Source organism: Malaclemys terrapin, chromosome 14, assembly GCF_027887155.1.
Source record: "Malaclemys terrapin pileata isolate rMalTer1 chromosome 14, rMalTer1.hap1, whole genome shotgun sequence".
In the NCBI taxonomy this organism is placed as follows: Eukaryota; Metazoa; Chordata; order Testudines; family Emydidae; genus Malaclemys; species Malaclemys terrapin.
In genome coordinates this window covers 7,717,149-7,730,972 of record NC_071518.1, presented here as the reverse complement: position 1 = coordinate 7,730,972, position 13,824 = coordinate 7,717,149, and positions in this window count along the sequence as shown.

Sequence of the window (13,824 nt, the reverse complement as noted above, 5' to 3'; positions counted from 1 at the left end):
AGTATCTAGTCTGAGAAAATACATCATGCTTTTACAAATTGGCCATGTATAATTCATCTTTGCTTCCTGGCCTGAACAATTCTATGCTGCTGTGACACTTAAACTCCAGTTATTTTCTACCCCAGAGGTAGATGCATTTCAGTGGTTAATGGAGTGAGTTCAGTGCATGTGTGAAGTGGCTTTCTCTTCTACTACTCTAGAATTTGGTTCATATTTGGGATTCTTTAGAGTGAAAAGTGCCACCTATTTTAAGTTATTACTGTTGTCACATCAGTGAGTGCTAAAATAGGGAGCCTCATGGCCAAGGATATTGATATTTATTAAAAAGAGTCCTGTGGCACCTTATAGACTAACAGACGTATTGGAGCATAAGCTTTTGTGGGTGAATACCCACTTCGTCAGTCTATAAGGTGCCACTGGATTCTTTGTAGTTTTTTACAGATCCAGACTAACACTGCTACCCCTCTGATACTTGATATTTATTAAGAAGAACAGGAGTACTTGTGGCACCTTAGAGACTAACAAATTTATTAGAGCATAAGCTTTCGTGGACTACAGCCCACTTCTTCGGATGCATATCCGAAGTGGGCTGTAGTCCACGAAAGCTTATGCTCTAATAAATTTGTTAGTCTCTAAGGTGCCACAAGTACTCCTGTTCTTCTTTTTGCGGATACAGACTAACACGGCTGTTACTCTGAAACTTGATATTTATTAGTTTCTCTGTTTGTTTCACTTTCCCTCCCCATGCCAGTGTCTGTCATTCAGAGGCCAGTTATCACAGGTTTGAATGGGCTATTTCACCGCAAAGCTGTTCCATAAGGGATCATTGCCCAATAACTTGGTGGTGTGCCAGGAATAGTCACTCCTGATATCTCCTGTGAGTTCTCTCTAAAGGCCACCCACTCCAAAGACTGTATGCCCTTTCAAAAGGTAGTCCTGTGAAGAGATGATCATTGACCCCATAGTGCAACCTGATTTTTGGTGCTAACCAGATATATTCCAAGCAGTAGTTTATCAGGAATAGCAAGAGATACAGTAAAGCAAGAGAACATTTTTTGACTTTATTTATATATGTATGTATATATATAGTCATACTCCACTGATTTTGGTTTTGCTGTTATAAAACTTGTAGTATAAATAAGCCAGGTCTGTTTCAGTTAAAAAAAAAAAAAAAAAAACTAATCTAATTTTGAGAGACTTGGTAGATCATTAAAATTTCATAACAGGAAAAAAAGTTGTCAGCTTACAATGTCTCCAGTGTTTAAAGAGCAGGAGACAAAGCTGCTGATTCGTATATTCCAGTTTATCCTGTGGAATAGGAAGGAATGGCCCCAGATGTAATTATAAGTGAGTGGTGCACAGAAAGAGTGGAAAAGCCTCAGGAAATCTGAATGTCTAAGAACTTTTCGCCAGCAATTAATCAGTTCTCCTGGGTGTACAGTATGTGCTTTTTTGTTTGTTTATTTATTGCAAACTTCCTCAATTGTAACATATTTAGTTTTTCAAATTTGTATGTAAAGTTTTTTCTCTGTCTGCTTCTGAAATTCAGTGCCGTAAAAGCAATGAACATGTATGAAATGTGAAGCTTTTGGGGGGAGTTACTGAACTGAAATCTACAGTATGAAGTTTCATTGCTGGACTGAGGGCTTATTGACTTTTGAGTTTTATCAACTGAGCAAGCACCTTGAGAGTGAGATTAAAGAAAAAATGGAGTATCTGATTTCTGTGTTATATTTCTTTAACAAGCAAAAGAACACCAGGTCAGCTATTTAAAAAGATGTGTCGGGATAATGGTCAGATATTTTTCGATTGGTAGAATTTTCAAGAAATATGGGCTGTTCCTGGTCTTTAGCTCTACTTTTTTTTAAAACCATTAACATTTAAAAAAGCCAGTTTAGATGAAACCTGAAAAATACATCAAATAGCAAAGCCTGCAACGTCTTCCTTTGAAACACGACTCTAGATTTGAAGAATAAACAATGATACCATAGTACATCTTAAATTTAATAACTGGTATGTTACTGCAATACAAGTATAATTTATATTGTATTATAGCCTGGTTTATAAATACACCTGATCCCTCTTAAAGTCATTGTATAATGATTTAAAAAGATCATTATTATTAAATCGCTTGCTATATTTTATATCATATTTATTAATGATCACAAACCCTTATTATATTATATTTTGTAATGAACCTATATTTATAACTTTAACTGTTATTTGTACCATTTTACAGCAATAAACATATAGGTTAAAATATTTCAACTTTATTTTGTATTTCCCATTTTCCCCATTATTTAGCTGTTCTATTTTTTACAAGAGACACTGAAAAAAAAATCTTACTTACCATTTCCTATTTTAAAAGTAATTTCTAGAACACTTAAAACTAAATATCAAATGCAAGAAGAATGCATTTAGTGAGAATTTTACATTGATAAATTATTGATTTTTGTTTAAAAAGAGGATTATAATTAAAATCCTATTTTATATCTATACAAAATTGGATAATTATGGGTGGAATTTTCAAAAGTGTCTAATTTGTGAGCACAAGTCCTATTGACTTTCAATAGGATTTGTGTTCCTAAATCACTCGAGTACATATGAAAATCCCACCCGATTATTCTAAAACCTAAACCTGTCCCCTATTTGTCTCTTAAAACTGTCCATCCCAGGAGGGGGGATTGTTTGTTTTTTATTATGTCCTGATTCTCATCCCATTCTTTCCATTTTGTTTACTGTCAGTAAGTGAGACCCTGTGTTTTTTCAATCCTTATTTACAGGTTTATAAAAACGAAACATAAGCAGTTATTCCGTAAAGAATTTCAAGGGAGGTATATTGATTTATGATTCTACATCTGCAAAGAGGTGTATTAATTTGATAGGTTTAAATGAAGTAAAGTAGATAAACATGAAATGACAGCTTTGAGTGTATTATTGTTCTGATCATGTGAATGTAGCGATCCCATTGATTTTAATGGGACTTTTCCAGATAGGTACTGATCCAACTTGCATTGAGGTCTATGACTATATGGGATCAGACCAGTGGAGTGCTTACAGGACTGGATTCTATATTTTCATAAGGATCTGCATCTTATTAATTTATAAGATAGAAAAATTATAGCCATTCAGTTGTTTAGACTATAGATGCAGGATTTGTTTTTATGCTGTAATGTTATCTTTTTCTGTATGATTTAATATTTATCAGTGGTTTTGTGTATGACACAAGTTTTTAACTCTTAAACAAATTAACCCCTATGGATTGATGAGAGGATGTAAAAAAAAAAATGAACTTTTTCCCCTAGAATCTGACTTGACTATTTTAAAAGTTAATTTAGGGCTTGGTACTGAACAAACTCCTGTGGTGAGCAGAGTCACCTCAAATCCCACTCAATTCGCTGGGAGTCGAGGAAGCCCAGAGCTGTATAGGAATACTCAATGAACTGAAGGGTCAAGACCCAATATTATACTTTTTGAGCCTATTTCTCCTTTTCATTGATTCGGCGTTACCGGTTATTTTTCTTCTTGTGATTGTTTTTCAAACTGAACAACATGGGAAAACTCTAATCTAGTTACTCTTTTCTTGAAGGCGTTTGTTTTTTTATATGCTTAGATTGAAAGCAGTTTGGGAAAGGAAATGTGTTTTCACAGTATCTTGCACAGTGAGGTCCAAATCCTGACTGAAGGGCTTCTGTCATTCAAGCAATAATTTTCCTTTTGAGACAACCTCATTCTTGAGAGTGTTAATCGCCCTCAAACAAGCAGAGGAGGGAAGAATATAGTGAGTGCTTCTTCTGGTTTGAGAGAGATTATCAGTGCTGTTAGCATTCTACATCTTATTATAGGGTTTGGATTCTCAACCTTGATGTTGTGATCACCCTCCCCACATGGTTAAATGTGAAGGACCCCTGCCGAGATCCTGGTTAGATGGGAAAGGTGTCCTGGTATGGAGAAATTAATGGGAGAAGGGAATCCATTATGGAAAAGGCTGAGAACCACTGGTATAAGGAGCATCTCTCAGATCAGCAGAATCTTTCAAAATGGAAGAAACTTTTTAAGGGTGGCTAGAGTATACATTGCTTAGGGCAACAGCTTAATGCATTTTTAGGAGCACTTATTGGCAGATACCATAAATATTGTCAGTACAGTTGGGCTTCTGAACTCTGCAAACCAGGGTAATTGTGGCTGCAGAGAGGTTCTTGTTTGTGCAATCATCCAGTTTGCATCTGCAAATGCTAGCATTCATTGTAGCGCACAAATAAGAGATTTTGCTCCCACAAATAGGTGCACCGACAACTAGAAGTCATTTGGAAGTGTAGCCAGTAGGGCCAAATTCATTAGGGATGAAATAACTAAGAATTAGTGACCTGTTCGTTAGATTTAGTCCCGGGTTGTTGAGGTTTAGGTGGGCCTAGCCCAGGTGCTCCTAGTGGTAAAAAGTTCAAATATGGGAGGAGCTACCTAGAGGAGAAGTGAAACATGAGTATCCCCATCATGGTGCTGTGATCATTGACTGTCCATGTGTAGTGGTTAATCCTCTCTTTGAATCCCACCAGTGCCTGCCCCCTCTTCTCTATCACATCAAACATAAGCTGCTTGTCTTAACTTTCAAGGCCCTTCATGGGTTGCCCTACCTATCATCTCTCATTCATGTCAAAAGGTCGATTCCTGCCTTCGGTCAGTCCGTGATACCAGCCTCCATCACGTATATTTTACATTTTCAAGTAAGCTTTCTCCCATGCTGCCTCTCTTGAGGGGCCCACCGGCACCCGAATCATGGCCCTGCTCCCCTGCGTCACCCCTTTTCCCCCGAGACCCTGCCCCTGAGCTGCCCCTTCCCCAAACCCCTGCCCTTGCACCTTCCCTTTCCCCAATGCCCTGCTCCAGCACTGCCTCTCCCACTCCAAGACTCATCTCCCACACACTCCTCTTTGCCCCTCCCCACCCTCATCGCTCGTCCTTATGGCCGGAAAAAAGTGGGAGGGGTCATAGCCTCCTGGCCCCCCTGGAGGAGTTCCCTATAAACCTCAGCAAAACTTCCTCCTCCTCCTCCTCCAAACCCTTACTTTAAATTCTCCTTTGCCATGATGCCTATAAATAAAGACGATCTCTGGGGTGCTGCTGTGCAGACAGCACTGCCTATCATTCTGACCAAGGTTGTCTCATTGTTTCCCTGTACCCCCCTATCTGTCAGGCTGTATCCATCTGTTTCTTGTCAGGGGTGAAAGTAAGGTGGTACGGGCTGGTACAGCGTACCAGTAAAAAGTAGCTGCCAGTACTGGCCTGGACTGCTGACTTTAAAGTGCTGTTGGGTCTGTGTATCGGTCCAGCCAAAGCAACAAGCTGTAAAACCCCGCTGACGATTGGAGCTGGCTTAGGGTGACCAGATGTCCCGATTTTATAGGGACAGTCCCGATATTTGAGACTTCTTTTTTTTTTTTATATATAGAAGTCTATTTCCCTCGACCCCCGTCCCAATTTTTCACACTTGCTGTCTGGTCACCCTAAGCTGGCTCCACCAAATGTCAGCAGCTCTGGGTCCTGGTTCGGTGGGAAGATCACTCTGCCGCTCCTCAGACTCTGTCTCTCTGTGGTGCCCCTTCCCTTGCAAGTACCCCAAACCAGAGTGGGGGTTACTCACGGTCCTTCACTGCAGGCCCACCACAGTCAGCTCTAGGCACAGCAACAGTCTCTGCCCTGGCTCCAGTCAGGGCCAGCTCCAGGCACCAGCGTAGCAAGCAGGTGCTTGGGGCGGCCAATTCAAAGGGGCAGCACTCTGTCTGGTATCGGGGCAGCACGTTCGGGAATTCGGCGGCAGGTCACTCATTCCCTCTCTTCCTCTTTGAGCTGCCACCGAATTGCCGCTGAAGAGGAAGAGAGGGAGGACCTGCTGCCAAACTGCCGCAGAAGAAGTGACATGGTTGAGCTGCCACCGAAGTGCCGCCGCTTGCCTTTTTTTTTTTTTTTTTCTGCTTGGGGCGGCAGAAAAGCTGGAGCCAGCCCTGGCTCCAATGAAGCCACCAACAACCTCTGAGGCTCCCTGCTCGATCAAAGCCCCAGCAGGCTCCCAGCAGTAGCTTCTGGCTTCCTAGGAGCAGCTCCTGGTATGGACTGAGCTCCACACCAGCAATCTCACTACTTTTCCCACAATGGAGTCCACCGCCTGATCTCCCTGCACCAGGAAGTTTCTCCCTCTTTCCCCAAGGCATCGTGGGAGGAGTTGTCTCTAAGGCTAGATTGCAGCACACAGGCTTTTCCCCGGGAACACTCCCAATAAAGTTCAAAGGCCCCTCTAGTAAAGGGTGCCTACTTTGTTAAAGCCCAAGCCTTTTGGGGGCAAGGACTGTCTTTTTGTTCTGTTTGTACAGTGCCTAGTCCTGGTCTATTATTGGGGTTCCTAGGGGATACCTAGGTGCTGGGATTCTGAGGTAAATGATAAAAAGTGTGAAATTGGCAACCTCCCATTCCAGCACCAGTAAATAAATCCCATTTTATTTTAGTTTTTATTCAGTAGAAAAGCATCTCCAGTGGCAAGAAGCACATTCTTCAGCAACTGCACTGCAGCCATACAAACTCAAGTTTTCAGCAGGGCACTAAACTGCCCACACACACATACAACCAGAGTCACTCGTGACTCTCTTCCCTTTAATCCTTACAACCAACTCATTCTTCTGGACACGTCGGTTTGGCTTTGTTTAATATATTGTCCCTGCACCCGGCTGTGGTAACTGTAAGAGCAAAATAGCTGACCCGATTTGTGGATGAGCAAAACATCCAAATGGTCTGATAAGCCCTCCTTTTCATTGCAATACCTGTTCAAATCTCGAATTTGCAGACACTTTCTTCTATATTAATAATATTACAAAAGCATCTCTAGACTCATGTTTACAGTTCCTAGCAACCTGGGATCCTTATCCTCAACAGAACAAAGAAGACAGAGAAGTCACAATCTACACAACAGACAGGATGTAATAGGGGGATGAAATAGACCAATAAGACAGTAGTAGGTTTGGAGGATAATGTAAAATTAAAATGAACAGAGTTAGCAGAGACACAGAAATCACAGCTTTCCACTTCATATTCAGTGTATTTCTTTTCCTTTCATTTGCTGAAAGAATCGCATCTCCACTGAGGCTAGGTCTGCACTACCCGCCTGAATCGGCGGGTAGAAATCAATCTCTCGGGGATCGAATTATCGCGTCTCATTGGGACGCGACAATCGATCCCCGAATCGATGCTCTTACTCCACCAGCGGAGGTGGGAATAAGCGCCGTCGACGGGGAGCCGCGGAGGTCGATTTTGCCGCCGTCCTCACAGCGGGGTAAGTTGGCTCCGATAGGTCGAATTCAGCTACGCTATTTGCGTAGCTGAATTTGCGTATATTAAATCGACAACCCCCCCCCCCCGTAGTGAAGACCTGCCCTGAGATTACTTACTTAACAATGTGTGTGAATTTTATTGCTCTTTACTTTGCTTTTCTTTAGCACCAGGTGGGGAATTTAGAAGGACAACTAGCCATGGATGCCTGACTCCACAATGCATCCAAACGCAGAAAGATCCTGAAACCTGCAAGTCCCAAGTCATTAAGGGCCTGATCCTGAGATGTACTGAGATCCTACTGACTTCAACCACTAAGAAATGAACAAGGAGGGGAGAAAGCATTTGAATTAACTGCATGCAAAGAGCCAGGTTAAAATGTAACCTTGTAAAGTGTTTGGAAACTGGACATGGATGTTCTGATTCAATTGGGTAGAATGCGTTTATATGAAAACAATGATTAGAAACCCCATATGTATAAGCCCATTTGTACGTAGTTTATTGTTCTATTGTTTTCCCTTCGAAGAATACGGTTATTCAGGCATCATTGTGAATTGTCTCTTATTTGTATTTCAGGTTGAGCCCACTGCCCAGCCCTTCAATTCTCAACTTCTCAAAGTCAATAAAGAATTAGGGACGCATTACAAAGATGCTTTCCCTTGACAGTTATCCCAACTAGACACCATGGCTGCTGCAGCTGAGGGTTGGACTCTTGCTGACTGACATTGCATTGCATTCTGGCAGTGGCATGGAGTAAAACTAGAGACATCTTTTCTCCTTCCCTCCAGCAAAATGCTCCCTACTTAAGAGGGCTGGAGTCAAAAGATGGCAGATGATTATGTTGTGTTAGAACAGGCAAATGGACAGCAGGCCCCTAACCTAAGTGTGTCTCTATCATGATGCTTTCCCTGCCCTTTACCCAGTTAGCCCTGTTTGGTGGGCCATAATTGCATAATGTGCACAAGAGAAATAACACAAAAAAGCTCATGATGTGCCTCAAACTGTGAGCAAAAGGGTATTAAATCCTCTCCAAACACAGTGGGACCTTAACATTTCAAAGGGGGCATTATTTAAAAAGTAACAAACCTCAGTGCATTTTGTTGTTCTTCAAACCCCATCGTTCTTTTGAAAACATGTTTGCTCAGCCATACTTTTGACCTATTGAGAAAACCCACCATCCAGCATGACTGATGCAGAGAACCAGTGCTTAACTCTTAAACAGTGAGTCCTGCACTGACTGGCCCGTCTCTGAAGCAGAGCTGAATCATATGGATACACCACCTGATTCTGCATTGGCTGCCAATCGAAAACTGGGTCCCTTTTTAAAAAAAACACCTTCATTTTCCAGGCCATGAGTGGACAACAGAACAATTATTACAGGGACCAATTCTATTTCTGCTCCCTATCATGCTATGTTCCCAAGCACTTTCGTTTATGGAGGCAGGGGTCATCTAGTGATTTTAAAAGAACCCAATGGAAAAGGAATCTGCCTCGGCAGAAAGCAGAGCTCCAACTTCCTAGGCTATTTTGATGTATCTTTAATATAGTAAGGTGCTCACATACTAAGGTAATGAGCTCCACAGAAATGCAAATAACTATAAAACACGGGCCAGATTTGCTGGTATGCTCCAAGTGTTTTACACCATGCCTTTGGTGCAAATCAGTTATCAGTCTGGTTTAACCAGCCAGTGAAACCAGGTTCAGGGTGACTGTACATCTCCAGATCAGCGCAAAGCAGCCAGCGCATACTGGTGAATCTTGCCCTAAATACATGTGATAACATAGGAATTGTTGTACTACATCAGACCCAAGGTACATCAAGTTCCATGTCTCCAGGACACTAGGTAAACAAACTGATCTGTATAACACCCGTGTGAGTAATTAAATACCCATTTGACAGATGGAGAAATAGAGGTCGAGAGGTCAAGTGATCTAGCCAAGGCCATGTAGTCAGAATCTGGTTGAGGTGACATGAGAACTCCTCCTTGCCAGCTTTATGTTGAGTTCAATGGGCAATGTTACTTTCAGAGCCACCAAGTATGAAGAAGCACATTTCTTGCATTATCAAATCATATGACAAATATTAAATATTAAAACTGAATATGGCTTTCTTTTTTCTTTTTGGTAAAGTCTGTGTCTGTAATTTCTTATGCTGTTATTTATGAAACAGCATTGGGACCTTGTTATGAAAGCAGGCATTTGTTATTTGGTTAATTTAAATGACATAATAGATGGAGGTTTTGTGGCCTGGGAAAAAATAAACAAACTGAAAGAATCGCTTATTCCTATTATTGTTTTGACCCAATGAGAATTAACGTCAGATATGTGAATGGCTTTGTGGTGAAATTCCTTGAAGGACATGTGACTTTGGTTCACACTGCAGCATCTGCCTTGTTACTAACTGTTGGCTCTCAAAGTCAGAACCTTAGATGGTGTAACAGCCAGACATATGCTGACTTCAGAGCAGTTGCAATTTCCTTCGAGGAAATAAAAGAATCTTTCCCCATCCTCTTGTAAATGCCATTTTCAAATCATCTTGCCAAGGAGAGATGCTGTTCAAGGCATGTCAATAATCACTGATTGCTATATGTCTCCATGGGTTGTACTACTCACTAGATACAACATAAATATATCATCTGCCCTGGAACAAATAGAGAAAACAAATCTGTGAACATCTACAAGATGATGGAAACATGAGCCTTGGATTACAAAGAGCAAGTCATGCCAGAGGAACTTTATTCTTTATTTTTTTTTAAATAAAATTATAAAAGTATAAATTATTGAATTAGCATATGACAGGACACCAGTAGACATAATGGCCCAGCCCACTTGGCCTTTCCTCTTCTCTGATTCTCAGCTCCCTTTGTCCTGAGCTGGTCTCTTAATATAACACAGAGCCATCCACAACGGCCCTAAATTACCCCACTGCCAACAGTCCCAAGGGGGTGCTTTGGTAGTTGGAGTTCAGTAGAGTTGGCAGCAGGGAGGAGTAGTGCTGTAGAAATCTCAGGATTGGCTCTATGCCGCCAGAAGATCGCCCTGAAATGGATTGACCCACCTATGGCAGATATGCTGGCATTAATTGGCCAACAGTGCAGTGTACAACAACACCAGCGATCTGGGCGAATCTGTCTAGATTTTAGTGAAGCATTAGGTAGTCTCATAAAATGTTGAAAGATTGATCTCAACTCGTCTGGATATAAGCACTCATCGGTGGTCTCCGAGCTGGCTAAAGTGTTATAAACAAGAGGTAAGATAAATAGCAGCATGTCAGATTGGGGGAGATGTTCCAAAGGAATTGAAGTTAAGTCTAGATTTATTTAATGTATTCGTTAATAAACTGGAAGAAGAGGCAAACATGTTAATTACATTTGCAGATGAATGAGAAATGTTACAAGCATCAGTGAAGACACAGGAATAAAACATGGAAGCTAGAAATCCTGACAGGAAGTAAAATGTGATTTGTCCTAAAAGAAAACAGCTAGTTAATACAAATCAAGAACCCAAACACACTTATGCAGAAAGAAATGTAAAGACAGAGAACGGACAGAGAATTTGATCTGAGCTTGTCATGTGATATGGCAGCAAAAATAAGCCAAATGCGATTTAGAGGCTCCATAGGCAGAGATGGAATATCATGCCAGAGAGGGTGTTAACTTGTCTGAACAGGGTACTGGTGAGACAATACATATAATAGTGTGGTCCATTATGACCACGTCAATACTGGGAAGATATCAACAAACTGAAGAGAATTCAGAGAAGAGCAATAACAATGATGAACAGTCTAGAGGGATTGATTTATGAGAAAAGATTAAAAGAACTATGTATAACTTGGCCAAATTATGACTAAGAGAGGATGTGATGACTGTCTGCATGTATGTGAATGTTGTAAAACATGAAGGAAGGAAAGGAATTGTTTGGTTGTCATAAGGAGAAATTTAGGAGGTGAAATTAAGCAAATGAAAATTCTGACTGAATAATAGGAACATTTCCTAATGGTAAACTCTATTCCATTTTGCATAACATTTTATATAAGCTGGTCGGAACAAAACATTTCAACATGAGAAAACGTCTTGGATCTCAGTTATTAAGGAGACTGGCTTGTAATGCTTTTCTGAGCGAAGCAAGTAGTGAAAACAATCAATAACAAACTCAATGGAAAGGAATTAGCTCTCTCTGTTTAGTGGTGCAGCAGACCAACAATTTTTGAAAGTCCTGCCAATGAGCTAGTTATTAAAAATGTACTGAATGCACCCAAAAAGCTCTCAGTCCCAAATGTATATGCGTGTTTCTATGCTAATGGCTGCATTCCTGCGCTTTCAGTGTTCCAAAATATTTCCGAGCAAACTCTGCCAGCATGAATTGCTTGTGCACTGTAATAGCAAGAGTACTAGGAAACTGACAAAAGAGGAAAACATCTTGATTTATTATCTCAGTTCAAAGGGCTGGTGATATACGATGGGCAGTTGGGGTCAGATTTTTAAAGTGGCTTCAACCAAACTTCCAAATTATGGGCCCAAGTTTGGGAACCTCATTTTATTGCAAGTGTCATTTGCACCTTAGCTACGTGTTGGTATCTGGGTATTAGTCTTAGTGTTTAAAACTTAGTAGTGCCAGGTGCTCCATTAGCCAAAGAGTGCGATACTGCTAGATTCTGGTCAAAGACCTAGGAAGACACAAACCCGGTATTCTGAAGAGCTTACGTTCTCAGAAGACAAACAACACATAATGGGTTGAGGAAGGGATACTTGGCAAAACTGGGACTGTTAAGATCTGAGCGTGACAATCTACAATTTAATGTGTAATTCTAGCACTAAACCAGTGACAAAAATATGATAATCACAAATGATGGAAGTCTGAAGCATCCCTTGCAGACCAGTTGGGTGTGATGTCAAATACCGAGTTAGTGGAAAAATTAAGGTGATTTAGGAAAAGGTACAGGAAATAAATACAACGTATGGAAGTAGCATTAAGAGCTATACAATCCATGCCACTATTACACACCTATAAATACACTTTTTCCCAAAGCCCCTCTGTATAAATTAAAATCACCTACTGCATCAGTTGCCTCCCCTGCACCTTCTTGACAGCTTAGGTCATTATCCTATACCCATTTTGGCGAGCTTATAATTATGAAATGACACCCAGAAAATGTCTATGTATGTTACAGTCCTGTATGTTAGAATATTGTACATTGTCTGATTTTAAAAAACATATTAACATATTTTATTTAAAAATTATTTTAAATATAAAATTTAATGTTATTAATTTAATATTAAATTTTAAGTATTTTTAAGTATTCTGATTTTTTTAAGAGGGACTGAGAATCTAGAACCTCCACTGCAGTCAAAGTCGGGGAATGATAGGTGCCCACATTTCTGCAGATCTGGCTGTACTAATTTAGGTGTATTGCTTTGGTCACTCCATTTTGAACATTTGAGGCCTGTACTTTTAAGCAAGGAATTATTTGTTCAGGTTCCAGGATTGCTGCAGCCCTGTGAAATGGTGGTAACTGGCTTCATTTCATCTACGCTGATTGTGTCAAGACTGAACATTTTCGTATTTCAAAGAGTGTTATGATTTAAAAAATCACAAACAGGAAAGTATTCATATGCACGGAGCTCTTGCTGTGCATTACATTATCCATTTAGAATCATATTTCAGAAATAAGCTGTAAACACTTGGATGAAAGGATTGGACACTTCTATTGCCCCCTGACAGTGGGGTTTTGTTTAATTGGCCAACTTGGCTTTGGCATGTAACTTTCCCCTCTGTTCTACCTATATTATATAATTTGAACTCGGGTTGGAATGTATTTGTTTGTCTTTATGCAAGGAAAAAAGAGGAAATCATATTAAAATGGATAAATAAATACATTTACCAAAAAATGCTCATTCATTGCTAAACCAAATGTATGCTCCGAATTAGATTCTTATTAAACTGGGATTATTATTTTTTTTTGGTTGGGGGCTTAATCAATTTCCACCTGCATTGACTCTAGCTAATTTAAAGTCAAAATGCAAAAAAGCTTTTACCGATCAAGACTTAAATTAAAGATTAATTAAATATTTGCACAGTGCTTTGAAGACATAAAAACACTTTGTAAGTGGTAAGCGTCTAAAGTCCCAAGTTTGTTTCTCCTGCAATGATAGCATCAGGAATATTAAATACAGGTCCAGGGTTCATAAAGTTTCCACTGAATCAAGTAGAGGGCTCATTGTCAGAATTCCTATCAGAGCTTATGACACCAACAACAGAGAAACCCAGAGCCCCAATCTCAGGACTTGGCAACTACATAAAGGTGATTTGTAATATATTCCGTGAGGCTGATATCCATCTTGGTTTGAAGGGATTTATACAAGACCCTCCCACAAATTAGACCTTAGTCTGGGGCCACATAGGAGGAGGGGGTTGGCAAAGATATGGGGAGAGGGTTGCACGACATCTGCCAATGTCTGTACCAGCCCCAGAAATTGGAGGTGGGTGTCAACATTTCAATAGCGAATG